This window comes from Cupressus sempervirens, chromosome 7 (genome assembly GCF_028749045.1).
Source record: "Cupressus sempervirens isolate cs-2001-9-10 chromosome 7, ASM2874904v1, whole genome shotgun sequence".
In the NCBI taxonomy this organism is placed as follows: domain Eukaryota; kingdom Viridiplantae; phylum Streptophyta; class Pinopsida; order Cupressales; family Cupressaceae; genus Cupressus; species Cupressus sempervirens.
In genome coordinates, this window is record NC_143124.1 from 688,978,798 (window position 1) to 688,984,535 (window position 5,738).

Here is a 5,738-nt window from a genome sequence, read left to right on the forward strand (position 1 = left end):
CCTCGGCAACCTCGACTCGAAGCGCCTCGAGCCTTAATGGCCTCCAATGTTTTTGCACGACTCATGCCACCGTCGACTTTTCGCTCGAATCATGTCACCCAGGGCACCTCGATGCTACGTGACCCGAGCCCTGTGCGCGATCCAAAATCGGGTAACATTTTTTTTTGAACTCCCAAAATTTCATTCTTTTTTGCCTTACGAGGCCTATCATGATCTCTTTTTATAAAGAAAATTCTCAAATCGGATCGTTTCGGCTACCCTACCTTGAATCTGGCTAGCTAGGCATAACGCCTCGAGTCGGCTCGGCAATACGTTAACTGAAACTTGTGCGTGATCCAAAAGCGGGAAACTTGTTTTTTTTTTTTTTTTTTTTGTAATGCCCAAAATTTAGCGCTTTTCGCTGTACAGGGCCTCTCATGATTTTTTTTGTTTTTTTTTTTTTTTTTGCCCTCGTCGACCCACTCTGGCGACCCAGTCGGGTCGCCCGAGGCTGGGGTGACAGAGATGGGTTGACCTAGTCGGGTGACCCAAGTTGGGTCGACCCAGGCGTGCGATCCTGGCTGGGGACAGCAAGTCGATTCTATAAGTTTGCTTGCCAATTTTGCTAGCCAGGTCGGCTCACCAAGTCATCTAACCATGTGGTCTTTGCCAAATCAAGAATTGACTCTTTAAGTCCACTCACAGCTCGTCAAGCTGGCTCACTAAGTTGACTTACCATCTCGCCTCACCAGGTTGCCCCACCAGGTCGCCTCTTTTTTAAGACCGCTCACCATGTCAGCTCCCCAAGTCACCTCACCGAGTTGACTATTCAGGTTGCCTCACCAGGTCGACCCCTTAAGTTCGCTCACCAAGTCAGCTCCCTAAGTCAGCTCACCAAGTCGAATCACCTAGTCGTTTTACCACCTTGCCCCAGCAGGTGTGCTCGCCAAGTCGCCCCGCCGAGTTGCTTCTCTAAGCCCACTAACCATGTCAGCTCACCAAGTCAACTCTTTAAGTTTGCTCACTAGGTCAGCCCGCCCAAGTCGCCTCTTTAAGTTTGTTCGCCAGGTCGGCCCGCCCAAGTCGCATCAGCAGAGCCTACTCACCATGTCAGCTCACCAAGTCGATTGTTCAAGTACGTTGCCAAGTCAACTCTTTAAGTTCACTCGCCAGGTCAGCCCACCCAAGTCGCCTCTTTAAGTTCGTTCGCCAGGTCAGCCCGCCCAAGTCGCATCAGTGGGCTAACTCACAGAGTCACCTCACGAAGTTGACTCTTTAAGTGCGCTCACCAAGTCAGCTCACCAAGTTGACTCACCATCTCGCCTTGATAAGTTGGCTTGTCGAGTTACCCCACCAAGTCGTCGCCTCTTTAAGCCCACTCACCGTGTCAGCTCGTGAGGTCGGCTCACCAAGTCGACTAATCAAGTAGGCCCACCAAGTCACCTCAAGGATAGCTCCTCACCATGTTGACTCAATGAGTCACCTCACCATGTTGACTCTTTGAGCCTGCTCACCGGGTCGCCTCACCAAGTCAACTCGAGTACGTTGCCAAGTCAACTCTTTAAGTTCGCTCGCCAGGTCGACTCGCCAAGTCAGCTCACCATGTCATCTCAACGAACCAACTCGTTGAGTCGCCTCACCACGTCGGCTCTCTAATACCACTCGCCAAGTCGCCCCACCAACTCGCCCCGTTAGGCCCACTCACCACATCGCCCCGTTAGGCCCACTCTCACCAAGTGGACTCTTTAAGTCTGCTCATAAAGTTGAGCCACCAAGTTCTCTCACCAAGTCGACTCTTTAAGTCCTTTCATCGAGTCACCCAACCAAGTACTCTCACCAAGTCAACTCTTTAGGTCCGTTCATCAAGTCACCCCGCAAAGTCGACCCTCTAAGTTCGTTCATCGAATCACCCGACCAAGTTGACTGTTTAAGTCCTTTCATCAAGTCACCCCGCCAAGCCGACTCTTTAAGTCCGTTCATCAAGTCACCAGAACAACTACTCTCACCAAGTCAACTCTATAAGTCCGTTCATCAAGTCGGCCGACCAAGTACTCCCACCAAGTCGACTCTTTAAGTCCGTTCATCAGTTCACCTCGCCAAGTACTCTCACCAAGTCAACTCTTTAGGTCCGTTCATCAAGTCACCCCGCCAAGTCGACCCTTTAAGTCCGTTCATCAAGTCGCCCCACCGAGTTGCTTCTCTAAGCCCACTCACCATGTTAGCTCACCAAGTCAGTTGTTCAAGTACGTTGCCAAGTCAACTCTTTAAGTTTGCTCACCAGGTCAGCCCGCCCAAGTCGCCTCTTTAAGTTCGTTCGCCAGGTCAGCCCGCCCAAGTCGCATCAGCGGGCTAACTCGCCGAGTCACCTCACGAAGTTGACTCTTTAAGTGCGCTCACCAAGTCAGCTCACCAAGTCGACTCACCATCTCGCCTCGATAAGTTGGCTTGCCGAGTTACCCCACCAAGTCGTCGCCTCTTTAAGCCTGCTCATCGTGTCAGCTCGTCAGGTCGGCTCACCAAGTCGACTAATCAAGTAGGCCCACCAAGTCGCCTCAAGGATAGCTCCTCACCATGAGTCACCTCACCATGTTGACTTAATGAGTCACCTCACCATGTTGACTCTTTGAGCCCGCTCACCGGGTCGCCTCACCAAGTTGACTCGAGTACGTTGCCAAGTCCACTCTTTAAGTTCGCTCGCCGGGTCGACTCGCCAAGTCAGCTCACCATATCATCTCAACGAACCAACTCACCGAGTCGCCTCACCACGTCGGCTCTCTAATACCACTCGCCAAGTTGCCCCACCAACTTGCCCCGTTAGGCCCACTCACCACATCGCCCCGTTAGGCCCACTCTCACCAAGTGGACTCTTTAAGTCTGCTCATAAAGTCGAGCCACCAAGTACTCTCACCAAGTCGACTCTTTAAGTCCTTTCATCGAGTCACCCCACCAAGTACTCTCACCAAGTCAACTCTTTAGGTCCGTTCATAGAGTCACCCCACCAAGTCGACCCTTCAAGTGCGTTCATCAAGTCACCCCACCAAGTCGACTCTTTAAGTTCATTCATCAAGACACCCCGCCAGGTCAGCCCACAAATTACTCTCACCAAGTCGACTCTTTAAGTTCGTTCATCAAGTCACCCCGCCAGGTCGGCCCACCAAGTGGACTCTTTAAGTTCGTTCATGAAGTCACTCTGCCAAGTCGGCCCACCAGGTTGACTCTTTAAGTTCATTCATCAAGTCACCCCACTAGGTCAGCCCACCAACTACTCTCACCAAGTTGACTCTTTAAGTTTTCTCACCAAGTCACCCTGCCAAGTCGGCCCACCAAGTACTCTCACCAGGTCGACTCTTTAGGTTTGTTCATTAGGGCACCCCACCGAGTACTCTCACCAAGTTGACTCTTTAAGTTCGTTCATCAAGTCACCCCGCCAGGTCGGCCCACCAAGTACTCTCACCAAGTCGACCCTTTAAGTTCATTCATCAACTCACCCCGCCAGGTCGGCCCACCAAGTACTCTCACAGAGTCTACTCTTAAGGTTCGTTCATCAATTCACCCCGCCAGCTCGGCCCACCAAGTTCTCTCACCAGGTCGACTCTTTAAGTTCATTCATCAATTCACCCTGCCAGTTCGACCCACCAAGTACTCTAACAAAGTTGACTCTCTAAGTTCGTTCATCAAGTCACCCTGCCAGGTCAGCCCAGCAAGTACTCTCACCAAGTCACCTCGCTACTTCGACCCACCAAGTCGACTCTTTAAGTTCGTTCATCAAGTCACCCGGCCAAGTCGGCCCACCAAGTCGACTCTTTAAGTCCGTTCATCAAGTCACCCGGCCAAGTTGGCCCACCAAGTCGACTCTTTAAGTCCGTTCATCAAGTCATGTGACCAGGTCAGCCCACCGAGTACTCTCACCAAGTCGACTCTTTAAGTTTGTTCATCAAGTCACCCGGCCAGGTCGGCCCACCAAGTACTCTCACCAAGTCGACTCTCTAAGTCCGTTCATCAAGTCACCCCGCCAGGTCGGCCCACCAAGTCGAATCTTTAAGTTCGTTCATCAAGTCACCCCACCAAGTACTCTAACCAAGTCGATTCTTCAAGTGCGTTCATCAAGTCACCCGACAAACTACTCTCACCAAGTCGACTCTTTTACTATGTTCATCAAGTCACCCCACCAAGCACTCTCACCAAGTCAACTCTTTAGGACCGTTCATCAAGTCACCCCGCCAAGTCGACCCTTTAAGTTCGTTCATCAAGTCACCCGGCCAAGTCGGCCCACCAAGTCGACTCTTTAAGTCCGTTCATCAAGTCACGTGACCAGGTCAGCCCACCGGGTACTCTCACCAAGTCGACTCTTTAAGTTTGTTCATCAAGTCGCCCGGCCAGGTCGGCCCACCAAGTACTCTCACCAAGTCGACTCTCTAAGTCCGTTCATCATGTCACCCCGCCAGGTCGGCCCACCAAGTCAAATCTTTAAGTCCGTTCATCAAGTCACCCCACCAAGTACTCTAACCAAGTCGATTCTTCAAGTGCGTTCATCAAGTCACCCGACCAACTACTCTCACCAAGTCGACTCTTTAACTATGTTCATCAAGTCACCCCACCAAGCACTCTCGCCACGTCAACTCTTTAGGTCCGTTCATAAAGTCACCCCACCAAGTCGACCCTTCAAGTGCGTTCATCAAGTCACCCCACCAAGTACTCTCACCAATTCGACTCTTTAAGTCTTTTCATCAAGTCACCACACCAAGTACTCTCACCAAGTCAACTCTTTAGGACCGTTCATCAAGTCACCTCGCCAAGTTGACCCTTGAAGTCCGTTCATCAAGTCACCCCACCAAGTTGACTCTTTAAGTCAGTTCACGAAGTCACCCAACCAGGTCGGCCCACCAAGGACTCTCACCAAGTCGACTCTCTAAGTCTGTTCATCAGGTCACCCCACCGAGTACTCTCACCAAGTCAACTCTTTAGGTCCGTTCATCAAGTCACCCCGCAAAATCGACCCTCTAAGTTCGTTCATCGAGTCACCCGACCAAGTCGACTGTTTAAGTCCTTTCATCAAGTCAGCCCGCCAAGCCGACTCTTTAAGTCCGTTCATCAAGTCACCAGAACAACTACTCTCACCAAGTCGACTCTATAAGTCCGTTCATCAAGTCGGCCCACCAAGCACTCCCACCAAGTCGACTCTTTAAGTCCGTTCATCAGTTCACCCCGCCAAGTACTCTCACCAAGTCAACTCTTTAGGTCCGTTCATCAAGTCACCCCGCCAAGTCGACCCTTTAAGTCCGTTCATCAAGTCGCCCCGCCGAGTTGCTTCTCTAAGCCCACTCACCATGTCTGCTCACCAAGTCGGTTGTTCAAGTACGTTGCCAAGTCAACTCTTTAAGTTCGCTCGCCAGGTCAGCCCACCCAAGTCGCCTCTTTAAGTTCGTTCGCCAGGTCGGCCCGCCCAAGTCGCATCAGCGGGCTAACTCGCCGAGTCACCTCACGAAGTTGACTCTTTAAGTGCGCTCACCAAGTCAGCTCACCAAGTCGACTCACCATCTCGCCTCGATAAGTTGGCTTGCCGAGTTACCCCACCAAGTCATCGCCTCTTTAAGCCCGCTCACCGTGTCAGCTTGTCAAGTTGGCTCACCAAGTCGACTAATAAAGTAGGCCCACGAAGTCGCCTCAAGGATAGCTCCTCACCATGAGTCGCCTCACCATGTTGACTCAATGAGTCACCTCACCATGTTGACTCTTTGAGCCCGCTCGCCGGGTCGCCT